The following is a 15,061-nucleotide window of genomic DNA, read 5'->3' as shown; positions in this document are numbered from 1 at the left end:
GCCCTAAACTTTCCTCTTAGCACTGCTTTTGCTGCGTCCCAAAAGTTTTGTGTGGTTGTGCTTTCATTTTCATTTGTCTCAAGGTATTCTTTAATTTCAGCTTTGATTTCATCATTGACCCATTGGTTTTTTAATAGCACGTTGTTTAATCTCTATGCTTTCCTTTTTTTCTCTTTTGTTTCTCCTTAGTTGATTTCTAGTTTCAATGGCATTGTTGTCAGTAAAGTTGCTTGAGATAATGTCTATGTTCTTAAAATTGTTGAGGCTTATTTTGTGACCAAGTACATGATCAATCCTAGAAAATGTTCCACACGCACTTAAAAAGAATATATATCCTATTTTAGGGTGTTGTAATGCTCTGAAAATATCCACTAAATCTAATTTTTCTATTGTATCATTTAATTTCTCTGTTGCCTTCTTTATTTTCTGTCTGGAAGATCTGTCTAGTGATGTTAATGTGGTGTTAAAATTTCTGACAATGATTGTATTCCCATCAATTTCCCCCTTTATCTTTGTTAGTAGTTGTTTTATGTACTTAGGTGCTCATGTTGGGTGCATATATACTAATGATTGTAATATCCTCATCTTGTATTGCTCCCTTAATCATTATAAAATGTCTTTATTTATCTTTCTTTATGGCCCTTGTTTAAAGTCTATTTTGTCTCAAATCAGTACTGTTACATCTGCTTTTTTGGCATTTCCAGTTGCATGGAATATCCTTTTCCGTCCATTCACTCTCAATCTATATGTGTCCTTCTCCCTAAAGTGTGTCTCTTGTATGCAGTGTATTGAAGGTTCTTGCTTTATTATCCAGTCTGCCACTCTGTCTTTTGACTGGAGGATTTAGTCCATCATTTACAGTAATTAATGATAGATGAGTGTTTATTGCTATTTTGAACTTATTTTTGCAGTTGATTTGGTATTTCTTCTTTGTTCCTTTCTTCTTCCTTTTGTGGTATGGTAACTTTGTTTTGTATCATCTTGGATTGTATTTAGTTTTTGTGACTCACTTGTAAGTTTTTGGCTTGTGGTTACACTTTTTTGTAAGTTTGTTAACCAATTACTGTAACTGTGTGTACTAAACAGATAGAAATGTAATCTCAAACCCATCCTATGGAGAATACAATATTTAAAAAAAAAGAAGAAGGAAGAAAAAATACTCTATATTTTCTTGCTTCCCTCTCCCACTCAATGATTTAGATATCTCCTTTTACAGTTTCATGTTTATTGTATTTGTAATTCATGGTAGTTATCACCTTTCCAGTTATGAGTTCTCATTCCTGTAGCATCCTGCTTCTTTTCTATTTAGAGTAGACCTTTCAATATTTTTTTGCATGGGTTTAGTGTTGCTAAAGTCTTTTAGTTTTTGCTTCTCTGTGAAATTCTTTATCTCTCCTTCTATTCTAAAGGATAGCCTTGCTGGAGAAAGTATCCTAGGCTGCATCCTTTTTTTCATTAAGAACTTTGAATATATCTTGCCACTTCCTTCTGGCCTATAGTTTTTCTGTAGAGAAATCAGCTGAGAGCCTTCTGTTGTAACTCACTCTTTGTTTTTCTCTTGCTGCCTTTAGGATCATTTCTTTATCCTTCAGTCTGGCCATCTTGATTATGATATGTCTTGGTGTGGGTCTCTTTAGGCTCTTCCTGTTTGGGAACCTCTGAGCCTCCTGTGCTTGGGTGTCTGAATCCTTCTTTAGGTTTGGGAAGTTTTCAGTCATGATTTCTTTAAATAACTTTTCCATCCCCTTTGTTCTTTCTTCCCCTTCTGGAACCCCTATTATGCATAGATTGGCATGCTTTATATTATCAGATAGGTTCCTTATATTGCTTTCATTGTTATATATTTGTTTTTCTCTCAGCTGTTCTGATTGGGTGCTTTCTGTTGTCCTGTGTTCTAGGTCACTTATTCGTTCCTCTGCATTATCTAGCCTGATTTTTACAGCCTTTAGGTCAGATCTCATTTCAGCCAATTAATTTACCAATTCTAATTGGCTCTTCTTTATAGCTACTATTTTGTTTTTGACATATTTTATGTCTCTAAACACTATCTCTTTTAGTTCCTTCAGTAATTTGATCACTTCTTTTTTGAAATCTTGATCTAGTAGGCCATCAATGTCTATTTCATTGATCATTCTTTCAGGGGATTTCTCTTGCTCTTTTAATTGGGAATACTTCTGCTTTTTCATACTGCTCATATCTCTCTGGCACTGTGGCTTAAGGAGTATCAGTTATCTATTGTGGTCCTTAAAGGAGTTTATTTATTTATCTATCTAAAGCCTATGTGGAAATAAAACTTAAAAACGAGAGAGAGAGAGAATTTTAAAAAAATGGAGGAAAAGAAGGTTTGAAAACAGTGTATAATCAACAATAGAAGAGCAAGTAGAAGCAGAATAGCAGTCGAGTTGAGATGTCTTTTTAAAGCCTTAATAAAATGAAGAAAAATATCAAAACACAATATTTAAAACCTGTGAATAATCAATAACAGATCAAAACCAAGAGAATTAAAAATGAAATGAGAACTGTAAATGTATAGAACTATTTAAAAACTAAGGATTAAAAAGGTAACAGAAAATAAAACAGGTATAAAAAGATTTAAAAAACAAAGATGCATTCTCCTAGAGACTGTGCACTCTTAATGGTTTTATTGAGAGGTCTTTGTGTCTTCGCCCTGTTTCACGAAATCAGCTTGCTCTCTTGGCCCCCTCGTCTGTGCTACTCACAGTGTCCGTCAGCAAGAATATCGTGCACCTCCAACACTGGGTCAGGTGCTGCTCTCCTTCGTGGTGGGCAGGTGGGTTACTCCCCCTCCAGAAGCCACAGTCAGTGCTGTGCCAGTTGCTCCATAGGTGGGCTCAGCTTCAAGAATAACAGCTTTATGTAGGTATAATTCACATACCATAAAATGCAGCATTTGAAAGTGTGCATTAGTGTTTTAAGTACATTTCAGGGCTTTGTAGACATCACTCCCAAAAGGAACTGGTACCCTTTAGTAAGTCAGTCCCTAACCTTCCTTTTCCCTTAGCCCCCAGCAGCTACCACTCTACTTTCTGCCTCTATGGATTTGCCTGTTCTGGGCATTTCATATAAGTAGAACCGTACAGTATGCTGCCTTATTTGATTGTCATCTTTCATTTAGTGTGACGTAGTCCAGACTCATCCATGGTGTAGCATATATCAGTACCCAAATTCCTTTTTGTGTTCAAATAATATGCCATTGTTATAAATACTCCACATTGCTTATCCATCCATCAGTTGATGATGAATAATTCTGCTGTAAATGCTCATGGACAAGTTTTTGTGTGAACACATATTTTCAGTTCTCTTGAGGATATATCAGAAAATGGAATTGCTGGGATTTATTCTACTTTTAAAATTTTGAGGAATTGCTAAAGTAGTTTTTATAGTGACTGCACCATTTTATATTTCCAGTAGTAATGTATGAGGAGTCCAGTTTCTCCACATCCTAATCAACACTTTATTACTGGGTTTATAGATACATATTTATATATCCTATATCATATATATTTGTCATCCTTGTTGGTATGAAGTGGCATGTCATTGTGCTTTTGATTCTGTTTCCCTAATGCCTACTGATGTTGAACATCTTTTTATGTGCTTATTTCCCATTCGTATGTTTTTTTGGAGAAACATCTATTTAAATTCTTTGCCCATTTTAATTGTATTTGTCTTTGTATTGTCACGTTTTAAGTCTTCTTTGTCTATTCTGGATAAAAGTCCCTTATCAGGGAAAATATTGGAAATAATTTCATCCATCCTGTGGATTGTCTTCTTACTTTCTTGATGAAGCCCTTTGAAGCACAGAAGTTTTTAATTTTACTGAAGTCCAGTTTACTTGATTTTTTTCTTTTGTTGTTTGTGCTTTTGGTGTCATATATTACAAGTATTTGTAATCCAAAGTCCTGAAGATTTTCTCATTGTTCATTTTCTAAAAGTTTTATATTTTCAGGTCTGTGATTTATTTTCAGTTAACTTTCATAAATGGTGTTAAGATAAAAGTTCAGTTTTCTTTCTTTCCAGGTGTATGTGCAGGCGTTCCAGCATCATTTTTCTAAAGATTATTTTTTCCCCATTGGATTGTCATGGCACCTTTGTCAAAAATTATTTGGCTACGTGTAAGAGATTGTTTATGGACTCTCAGTTCTTTTCTCTCAATCTATTTGTCTGTCCTATATGCAAGTACCACACTGTGTGGGTTAGTTTTGTTAGTGAGTTTTGAATTTGGAAACTTGAAATCTTTGTTCTTTTTCAAGATTGTTTTGACTATTCTGGGTATCTTGCATTTCCATATTAGTTTTAGGATCAGCTTGTTCATTTCTGCCAAAAAGCCAGAGTTGCATTGCATCTATAGGTCATTTTGAGGACAATGGCCATCCTAACAATAATAAGGCTTCTGATCCATGAACACAGAAGAGCTTTCCATTTATTTTAGGTCATTTTTAACTTCTATCAGTAGTATTTTAGTTTTCTATATACATGTTTCAGACATTTTTCTCAGTATTCCACATATTTTTCTTAATATTCCTAAGTATTTTATTTTTTTTGATGCTATTGTAAATGAAAATGTTTCCTTCATTTTATTTTTACATTATTCTCTGCTGTTGTATAGAAATATAATTACTTTTTTATATATTGATTTGTGTCTTACAATTTTGGTCAGACTGGGTTATTAAATATAATAGGAATTTTTTTCTTTACTCTCTTTATTTTCCTTTGTCAATTCCTTGTGATTTTAATATATAATATCATGTCATCTGGAATCAAAACAGTTTTATTTCTTTCTTTCTAATCTAGATGCTTTATTTTCTTTGTTTGCTTTGACTTGAACCTCTAGTACAATGTTGATTGTGTGAGGAAATATTTCAGTCTTTCAACATTATGTATGATCTTTGCTCCAGGTTTTTCATAGTTGTTCTCTGTCAAATTGAGGAAGTTCTCTTCTATTTCTAGTTTTTATACATTTTTTCTATTAATATGGCATATTACATGAATTGACTTTTGTATGTTGAACTCCCTTTGCATACCTGGATATATCCCACTTAATTGTGGTCTATTTTATATGTTACTGGATTGGATTTGCTTGTATTCTGTTGAGGATTTTTGCATTTATATTCATAAGAGATAGTCTTTAGTTTTCTTGTGATGCCTTTGTCTGGTTTTGGTATCAGTGTGTACTAGTCTCATTGAATAAATTGGGAAGTGTTCCCAACTCTTTATTTTTAGATGAGATTGTGAAGCATTGTTTTCTTTTTTTTGTTTGTTTTTTCTTTAAGTAGTTGATGGAATTCACCAGCAAAGCCATACGGGCCTAGCATTTCCTTGTAGGAATGTTTTGGATTACTATTTTCATCACTAATTACTGTAGGATTATTTGAGTTTTCTATTTCTCCTTGAATTAGCTTCAGTCATTTATGTCCTTCTAGGAATTTATCAATTTCATCTAAATTATCTCATTTATTGGCTATATAATTATCCACAATATTCCCTTATATTACTTGTTATCTTTGTAAGGGCAGTAGTGACATCCTTCCTTTCATTTCTCATTTTAGTAATTTGAATCCTCTCTTTTTTTTAATACTAGCTAAAAATTTGTCAATTTTGTTGATCTTTTCAAAGAAGCAACTTTTCTTTTTGTTTATTATTCTCTGTTGTTCATCTATTCTCTATTCCATTTATTTCTGCCTTTAGTATTTTGATAAGAATGTTTAATTCATTTACATTAATGTAATTTCTTATCAGGTTGAAGGTACATCTGCTATCTGCTTTCTATATGTCTTTTTTTATCCATTCCTCTATTACTACACTTTTTTGTTTAAAGTAGGCATTTTCAAGTGTTCCATTTTAATTTGTTATTTATTTTATCTTTTTTCCTCCTCCTCCTCCTTCTCTTCCTCCTCCTTACTTCTCCTCCATTGCCCAGAAGATTATAATTAACATCTTGTTTTAAAGCAATCTAGTTCACATGAATGCCAACTTCATTTCAGTAGTGCACCAAAACTTTGCTTTGGTATCAATCTTTTCCCTCCCCCTCCTCATGCTGTCACTGTCTTACAAATTACACCTTTATGCATTTATAAGCACATCTACACAGTTTCATAAGTATTGTTTTATGCAGTTGTCCTTTACATTAAATACAACCAAGCATTTACATGTAATACTCGATTTATACTGTTTTATTTTTTAACTCATGTAGTAGTGATCTTTATTTTTCAGGTGAGTGTCCTTTCATTTACACCTGCTGGATTATCCTTAGTATTTCTTGTAGGGCAGGCCTGTTAGCAATGGATTCTTTCAGATTTTGATTTTGTAGCAGTGTCTTAATTTCTCCTTTAATTTTTTTAAAGAATCATTTTGCTGGCTATAAAATACTTAGTGACAGTCTTTTCCTTTTATCACTTTGACGATACCGTCCTACTGCCTTCTAGTCTCCATGGTTTTTGATGAGAAATCAACTGTCTTACTGAGGAGCCTTTCTATATGTTGAGCCACATTACTCTTTCTGCTGTCAAGATCCTTTGTTCTTCTGTTTTGACACACTGAGTCTGATGTGCCTATTTTAGATGTCTCTATGTTTATACCACGTGGAGTTTGTTGAGCTGCTGGGATGTACAAATTAATGTTTTCATCAAATTTGTGAAGTTTTCAGCTATTATTTCTTTATTTATTCTTTCTGCCCCTTTTATTCTCTCCTACCTTCTGGCGCTCCCATTATGTGTGTATTGGTATTGTTGATGGTGTCCCACCTATCGTGTTCATTTTTTTTCATTCCTTTTTCTTTCTGATCCACAGACTGCATAATCTCAGTAGTTTTAATTTAACTGACTTTTTCTTCAACAAGTTCATATCTACAGAGAAACCTCTTATTGAAGTTTACATTTTAGTCATTATATTTGTATTTCTAGAATTTCTGGTTGGTTTTAAAATATAAATTTTATTTATTGATATTCTCTGTACAATGAGATGTTCACATAATTTAATTCTTTAGGCATGGTTTCTGTTAGTTTTTTGAACATATGTGTAATTGCTTATTTATGTCTTTGTCTAGTAAGTCCAGTGTCTGGGCTTCCTCAGGGAGTTTCTATTGACTACTTTTTCCCCTGTTATGGCCAAACTATTCTGTTTCTTCATACATTTTGTAATTTTCTTTTGAAAGCTGGACATTTAAAATATTACATTGTGGCAGATCTGAAAGCCAGATTTTCCTCATCTCAAGGGTTTATTGTTGCTTCCATTGTCATTGCTGCTGCAGCTATTTATTTAGTTACTTTCCTGAACAAATTCTGTAAAGTCTGTATCCTTTATCATGCATGGCCATGAGATCAGTGTGTGTGAAGAATGCCTAGTTGTCATCACTATAATAATGATTGGACAGTGATTTCTTTCAATGCCTGGAGCCAATCATTTGAGCTGTTGCCCGGTGGCTGTGTGTCTGCGTGCTGAGGGATGCCCTCAGCAACGGCAGGCAGTAGCTCTTCCATAGCCTTTAGTTCTTGCTTATGCAGAACCTCAAGTTCAGCCAGAGTTGAAGGCTTAAGATTATCTCAGATTTTCCTTGCCCTGTGCCACACATGTGTACGGCCTTCTACAATTCTCAGAATTTTTTGGAGCTTTTTAACCCTACCTTCACCCCCAGAACGTCTCATTACCCAATTTTGCCTTCTAAATTTCCTAGTCAGCATCTAGTTAGCCTCTACTGGTACCATTGCCTCAGGCAGTTGTAATGTTAAATACTCACTGCTGATTGTTTTCCACAAACACTCTGGGGACAGGCTGTTGCACGGCATGAGTTTGTGAAAGGTCAAATAGTGACAGCTCTCTGGGGGCGGATTTTTTGGGTAACTTTAAATCACTTCTGCCCCTACCTTGATTGTGAGACTATTGCTTTTAAAGGCCACCATTTAGGTGTGGATACAGGGATGGGGTAGATCAAGTTACAATACCACAAAACTCACTATCTTTATGGAGATTTAGCTGTTTTTTTTTCTCAAATAAAGACTCCCTGGATTGCTGGAAGTCTTGGTTTAATTTCCAGAGTTCTACAGAGGTTAATTTTGACAAATTTTGCCATTGTCATTGCTTCATAGAGGAGTAAGTTTTCCAAGATATTTCCTCAGATATTCTAGAAGTGTATCCCATTTGCATTTGTGTTTAACTGAGTTACTTGCAAGACTAACTAATTCTATAGCTCCAGCCCCATTCACATAAGAGTCCACCTGCATGGCTTCTCCTACAGGGAGCAGTGTGCAACCTGTTGTCAGATTGTTGTTTTTCTTATTAAAGTGTAGGGGTATTTAAAAATATGCTCATGAATAGCCTTTTGTCATTTTTACAAGTTATGAAACTTCCACTAGTCTGTGGCTATTTTTTCCCCTCACTTTTCGTTGCTTTGATGAAATTCTCACTTTTAAGAATTTTCAGTATAGCAGTTTGTGGATGCTGATCACACGGGTGAGGCATTTAACTACTGTCTAAACCTCAGTCTTTGCTCTGATTCACTGTCTAAAGCATCTGAACACATCTACTGAACACCGTATACCAATGGATGCTGGCAGCCCTAATTAAAAAAATGCTTTTTAAGTAAAGCAAAAAAATATTAACTTTGACACTGGAAAAGACAAATCTCAAATTTCCTTGCTGATCTTGCTTTCTGTGATCATGAGCTACATCATGTTTTTAGAGCCGACAGGCATATTAAGCTACTGATTTTATTTCATCAGATTTTAGAATACAGAACACATTTCAGACCCACTTATAGCACCATATGTGTATCTTTAAGGATATGTACATATGATGATGTCTTTATTATAAGTACCTTATTTTAAGTACCTACTGCTCTGCACCTCATTAAGGAAAGCTTGAAACTGCAGTACTTAAATTTTTCATATCACCATCATCCCATAGCATCTCTTTTGCACTTAGATGTTGTGTGGCAGAGTATTCTTCTGCTCCCTAGAAATGATCAATTTTGAAGGGGAAAAAAAACCCTCCTCAAATAAATATACTTCAAATCACACACTTATCTGAACAATGGCCACAATTTTAGTCCACACCAATCCATCTACTCATACTGACTCAGAGTCCTCAACATAGACAATCCACCCCCTGAAGTCAGGATCCTCAGCACACGTTCTATCCCCTCCCCATTCCTTGTTGATTCTGACATACTTTTGTCCAACGCGTCCTGCCCCGTCTCTTCGCTGCCTGACTGCAGTTTTTAATTTTTACCTTTGAGTTCCAGGCTGCGCCTAGTGATTTCCAGAAAAACACCAGACACCTGGCTCATCAGGAGGGGTGGGGAGGATTTCAGAAAGCTGTTAACCTAACTTACTTGCAGATAAGTGAGTGGCTATTGTGAGCAATCCTTCTAGATATCTGCCATGCCGACTGCATCCACCCCAGCAAAATAACGTAGCTCCTCCAACCACCTCTGCCTCCATTCATCTGGGTTTCTGCTTTCAGTGACACACAGATGCTGCTGATGGGCATTATATATATATATATATTTTAATTGAAGTATAGTCAGTTACAATGTGTCAATTTCTGATGTACAGCACAATGTTCCAGTCCTCCATATTCACATATATATGTATGAATTCCTTCTCATATTTTTTTACTAAAGTTTATTACAAGATATTAAATATTGTTCCCTGTGCTATATAGAAGAAATTTAGTTTTTTAAGCTATTTTTATATATAGTAGTTAATATTTGCAAATCTCAATCTCTAATGGGCATTTTTAAAGCCACATCTGGAACCCTTGTTGCAGAAGAGTCTGAGAAATATATTTTCAACCTCATAGCCTTTTGGTTAGGAAGTTGGAATAAAGGCTGAGCTGGCTCACCTTACTTGTCTGCCTTTATGAGTAAAGGGGTCTGGAGTTTCAAGGCCCAATGAAATGTCCCAGCCCTTCAGCAGCAAACTCTTAAAGCAACCAAAATGCTCCCATCTACCAGAGCATGACTTGTCCTTAGACACTGCTGGACATAACCACCGACGCTGTCTAAGGCATCGTCTTCATCTGGTGCACACTTTCTTTAGATGTGTAATATCCTGATTAACAGGACAAGCTGGTTTGGATTCCCAAGGTCACAGGCAGCCTTCTGCCTGACTTTGGTATATATGTGTTCATTAAAGAGTCCTCTCTCACATCAGCTAGAGCTGCCTGGTGTGTGGTTTGCCAGAGAATGTGGGTGCAGTGCTCCCCACCAAAGTCCTACCAGTTGTTTTATTGCAGGAAGAGAGAGAGTAAAAGAGACAGAACACGAAGTTCTTGTCCAGCCTCAAACACAGTCACCCCCGCCCAGGGCTCTTGCTCTGGGACACACAGAAGTGCAGGTTAGCAGCGATGTGGCCCCGGTGTACTCCAAAACATGGTGTGGTTGTACTGGGCTATCTGTGTCTTTCATGGGCCCTGCAAAGTTCTCGGCTTCGTGAAATGGGGAACTAAGGAACTCCCACCCATGGCTGTAGCTCCCAGGGTTTGCACCCTTACGGGTTTTGAGGATTTACTGGCAACTCATTCTTTTTCACCGGGTCATTTCTCGGTTACAGGGCAGTCCTGTGACTTCCTTATCAGAACTGCTCCATAAATTCGGGATTTAGTGAAAGATGCCATTTTAGCCTGTAAGTTCAAGTTCAGGGAGGAGGAGGAAGACAGCACAGATCAGAATTGCTGTTTTCCTTTTTTTATTATTGTTTTCATAAGGCATCTCCTGTTGTCAAATAGACACTGAGCAAATGAATGACTGTTACACTCCCATTTGAAGGATGAGGAAAATGACACTCAAGGAGAGGAGGCAAACTTCCTGAGGTTCCAAAGACAAAAAGGGATGAGCACAAAATAAGATCCCTGCAAATTTCTTGGCTGCCATCAGCCTTTAGGTCAATGACAGAGTGCCGTGTGTAGTAGTAAAGTTGTAGCGTGCTTTCAAAAGGGTGCAGATGTCCTTGTTTTGTTGATACAATCACACTGTTTTGTCTGGGACTCTGAAAAAAGAGAAATGGGTTAGAAAATGTTGATTTCTCATCCTTGGTCCTTCCTCCCCCTCACAGATATGGACCCTTCCATCTGTAGCAGGAATAAGACAGCCCCAGCCTTCCTGTCTCATGAGATCAGTACTCATTCATTTCATTCCTGCCCACCTGTAGGAGATAAAGCACAGCGAGATTTTCATGTCCTGCTTCACTGATTCTTGTGAAATTAGGTGTTTGAAGATACAAACTCATGAAAGGAAGCTGCTTTTCTTAATATAAAGTGCAGTAATTTTCTTAGCAGAGAAGGAAATTGAGGATTTTCTTCATTGAAAAATCAATAGAGATTTCAAGAGCATCTGTATTTCTGATGCATAGATTAAAATGACAAAATCTAGAGGGATTACAGAAACACAAGGAAGATACCAAAAGTGTCTTTAAAGAGCTTTTCTAAGACTGGGCTTGTAAAGAGACTGTTAGTTGACAGAGACCCTCTTCTCACCTATAATCCCTCTCCTTAGGTTGGAAAGGGCCAGGGTTTCCCCTATGTGCAGTCCTGGTGCTTCAAGTGAGTTGAAGGGTAGGGCAGTGCTCATGGTGCTGCCTTCAGTTTGTCCATCGTAAGTAACCCCTGGCAGTCAGAGGGCGAGTGTGTTGCAATGACATGAACCATTCACCGTGCTCTCCGGGGTGTGTGCTCATCTCAGCTCATCCAGGCTCAGGTGATGGCAGAGCAGAGAGTGGTGGCAAGAGGTCAGCCATGAGTAGGAGGGAGCAACTGGAGTCAGCTGGGACCCAAGTGGCTAGGAGTTCCAGGTTGAATTCCCAGGATTTTCCACAGCTCATTCATTCAGCTAATACTTCTCCAGCATCAGTGATGTTCTGGTGTTTCCTTTGTAAACAGAACCATATCCCTGTCCTCATGAAGGTGACGTTCTAGTGGACATAAGAAATGATAAACGCAGAAGCAGATCCAGGTCAGGACACATGAGTGCTTTCTACTTTGGAGTGCACAAGGTGAGATCCTTTGGGAAGGAATGTATGATACAGGAAAATGTGGGGGAGAGAATGGACGTATCCCAGGTCTTATTTGGGTCCCTGGGATGCACCTCGTGAAGTGTGGGTCCTTGGTTTGCACAGGAACGAATCCAAGAGAGAGCCACAGTTCAGTAAATGTAGATTTATTCAGATAGATATATACTCCACACACAGAGTGGGCTGTTTCAGAAGGCAAGAGAAAAGCCATGAGGCGTGGGGGTTGGGTGCTCCAGTTTAAATTAAAAGTAGATACACACTCCACAGACATAGTGTGAACTGTCTCCCTCAGCAGAGAGAGCAGCCACGAGGTGTGGTTGTTAGTTTTTATGCCCTCAGTATCTTCATATGCTAATAAGTGGGAGGAATATTCCAACCGCTTTAGGGAAGGTGTTGGGATTCCCAGAAATTGGGCCACCACTCACCCTTTAACCTTTTATGGTCAGCCTTGAACCTGTCCTGGCACCTGTGGGAGTGCCATTTAGCATCCTGCTGTATTTCAGTGAGTGTGTATTGAAGCTCAAGATCTACTGGGAGTTGACTTTTCCACCGTCTCGGTGCTAATGACTGTGCCAATCTTTTAATGGCTGTGCCCGGCCCCCTTCCCTCCTGTCTCATGAAGGAGCTCTGGACTGATTGCACAATTGCAGAGCAGGGGATAGAGTGGAAAGAACTTTATAAGTGGAAGGTGGAAGGCAGTGTTGGTAGTAGAATTCTCAAGTGAATTATAAAGTAAAGGTCTTCTGTTTGCTGGGGGTACCTGGTCTCACATTAGGGAGCTGTGAGCCTTGGGGACTTCAGTGAGTGGGTGGCTCACTGTATATACTGTGTTGCTTCTTAGGCGGCTCAAGAACAGTTGGCTTATAGGTGACCCATTCACTCAAGCAGGGGTCTTTTTGGGGATTTTCTGCACTTGAGGATAACATGGGTCACATGGGGGACAGGACCGGCCAGTCACAGCTTGGTCCACAGTCACCTAGTGCCCTCGCGGCTTTCATCCCATGGATGCGTCACCTCCCCCTCGATGGGGACAAGGTCACAAGTGGTGGGGCAGCTTCTCAGTGGCGAAGGCATTGCTCTCCAGACCCAACACTCAACAGCATGGACCCCTGGTGTTGGCCACAGTCTTGGCTAGATGAGGCTGTTGAGTAGCTGAGCTCATGAGACGTGGGTGCCATGCTTCCACTCTCACCAAGAGCTCTACTTTTGAAGGTTCTGGTCAGACAGCCATAAATACTCCCTAGCCCATAAACAAAGAACAGTCCCTTTCACTCGGGGAAGGGCACACAGAAGGAGAACGGATCATCCCGAGAGCAGGAGAGGCCAAATCAGTCCTGCCCTCAGGGGTCTGACAGACGAGCCAGCTCAGTTCCTCTTACTAGTTGTTTACTTGGAGGATCTGGGGTATTTGGGTGACTTGCAAGTGTCAGGAAATTGTACATGAGGGCTTTGTAGATTTTCTGGTCCAGTGTTAACTCACCCCATTGTAGCTGTTGTGCAAGGAAACAAAACTTGGTGGACAACAGGCCATGGCCTCTGCTCCCTGGTGGAGCCAGGAGATTACAATGTTAAGAACGACTGCGGGGGCATAATTTCTATGTTGAGAGGCCAGATGGCCTTACATATCTCTCATGCTGGATGTCTAAGTTGCAATGGGAAACTGGATTTCATCCAGCTCTCCAGCCAAAGAGGAGACCACAAGTGGCCTCCCCCACCAACTGTGAGCTCTTTGCCTCCACTGACAGCAGCATCTATAGCAAAAAGCTGGGCTACCACCTGCGTTTCCGTGTAAACATCCGAGTAGCCCCAGCAATGGCCTCGTGAGCGATGGTGTGCCCAAGGAAGCGCTGTGTGGGACAGAGGGAGGAGTGCCGGGGTCAGACACCGGGAGGGCAGGCAGGCAGTGAGGACATCTGTGCAGCGCAGGTGCCATGGAACTGAGCCAAAGGGAGGCGGGTTTTGGAGCAGGGAGCCTGGGCAGTGCCGTGTTGTTTGTAAGAAGATCCTGGGCTCTGGATCCAAGAAGTCATTGGCTTGATTCCTGACCTCAACCCTCATCTTGGGCAAATGTTTGAAGCTTTCTGTGCCTCTGTTTCCTGGTGTCCCAAATGGGGACAATAGTAGCAATTACCTCTGAGAGGCAGGAGCGCCTTTATAGATGTCATTCCATTACGCTCACAGCAGCCCACGAGCACGGTGCTAGGTCCCCCATTTTACACGTGGCAGACGAGTAACCTTTTAATCAGTAATCACGCAGCTAAGATTGGTCATATTCAGGATTTGAATTTGATCCCTGTGTCCAGATAATTTCTATTCTCGCTCAGTATTACTGGAAATCTAGTAAAGTCACAACAAACACTGCTGGGAAGTGGGAGCTTGAAACATGTTTGACGTCTTCGCCATTGGGGAGTGTTGAGTTCACGTTCCTCGCAGCCCGTCCGAGGCCCCCTGCGTCTCCGGCTGCCCCTGGTGGGGTCTGCAGGGCTCTGGGCAGCTTCTCCTTGTTCTCTACCCCCAAGGATCTCTGCTCTCTACAGGTTGATTCTCAACCATGACTGCTCGGTAGAGCTATTGTCTAAAAACAAAAAAAGGTGGGGACGGTTCGGCTCAGTGGTAGAGCCGTGCTTAGCATGCAAGAGGTCCTGGGTTCAATTCCCAGTACCTCCATTAAAATAAATAAAGCTAACTATCCCCCCAAAAAAGGAAAAAAGTATTTAATAAACAATAAAGAGTACAAAGGCCCCACTCCAAGCTGGGGTGCACTATTTTTTAAAGGCTCCCAGATGCTTCCCATATGCAGGAGGGTGAAAGCTATCCCTATACACCTCTTGTGAGCTTGTCCACTCACACACATTAGCCTCTTGAAACTAGAAATCTACTTGGCTCAGCCTAGAACTTTCTCCCGAATTCTAGACTCTTATTTGCCTACTGCACATCTCTCCTGGAGCCCACAGGCACCCAGCCAGAACTGAATCAGTTGTCTCCTCTCATGACTTGCCCCTCTTCCTACCCTTCTTATTTCATGGAATGGCACTATA

General features: G+C 39.4%; 1 protein-coding gene across 6 annotated transcripts in view; it reads left to right on the top strand.

Annotated features, from left to right (window-relative positions):
* LOC140692912 (uncharacterized) overlaps positions 1-15,061 on the top strand; it is a 60,429-nt gene that overhangs the window by 23,160 nt on the left and 22,208 nt on the right. For 3 of the 6 annotated variants that reach the window (XR_012068514.1, XR_012068513.1, XR_012068515.1), the window contains exon 4: positions 11,893-12,005. The exons of 2 other annotated variants lie outside the window; for them this stretch is intronic. The gene's annotated coding sequence lies outside the window, so the exon portion shown is untranslated. Of the gene's footprint in view, positions 1-9,256; positions 9,355-11,892; positions 12,006-15,061 lie in introns of those variants that run through there. One more of the 6 variants, XR_012068517.1, reaches the window with a different exon arrangement.

The sequence above is a fragment of the Vicugna pacos genome, unplaced genomic scaffold, assembly GCF_048564905.1.
Source record: "Vicugna pacos unplaced genomic scaffold, VicPac4 scaffold_19, whole genome shotgun sequence".
NCBI lineage: Eukaryota > Metazoa > Chordata > Mammalia > Artiodactyla > Camelidae > Vicugna > Vicugna pacos.
The sequence above is the reverse complement of the archived record's forward strand: the minus strand, read 5'-3'. Positions and strand labels throughout refer to the sequence as shown.